A 1666-nucleotide genomic window follows, 5' to 3' on the forward strand; every position below is an offset into this window, starting at 1 on the left:
AGGAAGTTACACGGGTTGTGCACGCATGAGGCTGTAATAACATGGCCCTGCCAATACCTAGAAACAACATACGCCATTCCGTTCGAGTCCTTCCTCGGGCATGGGTGTGTGTGTTGTCCTCAGCAGTTTGGTCCCATAAGTCCTTGCCACAAATTTCTAATTTTTTTCAAATGAAATCAGAATCGCGGCCGTAGATAAGAGCCTCCATATGCGGATAATTTAACTTGAAACGATTCATCATAATACCAAGGAAGTTATTATAGTCGCTGTACATGAATATAACCATATGGAGGGGCCTAAAGTAAGTTATATAGGTGACCTGATGGCATACGATCCGCAAGTGGAATCTGTAAAAAGCATTCGATATCAGTCGACAAAATTTATAATAGCTAAGATACTATTCGGAAGTAATCGATTAGGATGACAGGAGAAACGACTGAAGAACTATCACCGAACAGTACAAAACTTGGTGTCGTATGAACATTCCTCGTAGAGAAGGCTGAATCGTGAAAGTAGAAGCGCTAGGAGTAGAAGGAATGGCTAACAATTGGTTCCAGTATTACATGGAAAACAGAGTGCAAAGGTAGACATAGTTCGCATGTCTGCTGATGATATTGTTTAAGTAAAACAGTTGTCCGACAAGAAACACGTAAGCACTGGTGTTCCTCAGGCTAAGGTATTGGGTCCAGTTCTGTCCTTAGTATGCAGTGTATCAGCGACACTCCAGATGGTATAAGTCATGGAGAAAAAGTTTTCATCGGCTGATGACAGTAAAATCATAGTCAGTCGTAAAACACCAGAGCTCCTATAAGGGAAAACAAATGAAACGCTCGTGGATGTTTATGGTTGGGCAGTAAATACCATACGCCAACGGCCTTGCCGCAGTGGTAACACCGGTTCCCGTCAGATCACCGAAGTTAAACGCTGTCGGGCTGGGCTACGACTTGGATGGGTGACCATCCGGTCTCCCTAGCACTGTTGGCAAGCGGGGTGCGCTCAGCCCTTGTGAGGCAAACTGAAGAGCTACTTGATTGAGAAATAGCGGCTCCGGTCTCGGAAACTGACATACGGCCGGGAGAGCGGTTTGCTGACCACATGTCCCTCCGTATCCGCATCTGGTGACGCCTATGGGCTGAGGATGACACGGCGGCCGGTCGCTACCGTTGGACCTTCATGGCCTGTTCGGGAGGAGTTTAGTTTTTTTAGTAAATACCATAAGAATAATAACTAGAAGTAGTAGTTGCGCTCATTTTAAGGAACTATTTAGAAACTGGGCACCGGTACTGCAAATGTTTATTAAGTCAACTGTCAGCAGCGGGTTACAATCTCCTAGGACTTTTAGAGGGGAGTGAGTACACAATATTTTGAACAGGAAATCATGTCCTGAAACGAGCTACAGCCGCTTGAAAACATGTTTGCTTGGTAGGTATGCCGCAGAGTAGTCATGATGGGTAAGGGAGGTAGCGGGTGCTTACGTCGGATCGGTTGATGTCACTGAACGTCAGTCATACCTCTCTGACCTGCTTCGAGCCTCATTCATGTGTCTCTCGATGTTAGAGCAACATCGTAGGGGGCCACGTTTGCGGAATACACTGACATGGTCCTTCTGTAACTATATATGGTGTCTGTTCTTTCTGACATGTTCGAAAGAACAGACTCCATTTTG

General features: G+C 45.6%; 1 pseudogene; it reads left to right on the forward strand.

Annotated features, from left to right (window-relative positions):
* The first annotated feature begins 866 nt into the window (after positions 1-866).
* Positions 867-984, forward strand: LOC124723446 (annotated as a pseudogene).
* Positions 985-1666: the final 682 nt, after the last annotated feature.

The sequence above is a fragment of the Schistocerca piceifrons genome, chromosome X, assembly GCF_021461385.2.
Source record: "Schistocerca piceifrons isolate TAMUIC-IGC-003096 chromosome X, iqSchPice1.1, whole genome shotgun sequence".
NCBI classification, from domain to species: domain Eukaryota; kingdom Metazoa; phylum Arthropoda; class Insecta; order Orthoptera; family Acrididae; genus Schistocerca; species Schistocerca piceifrons.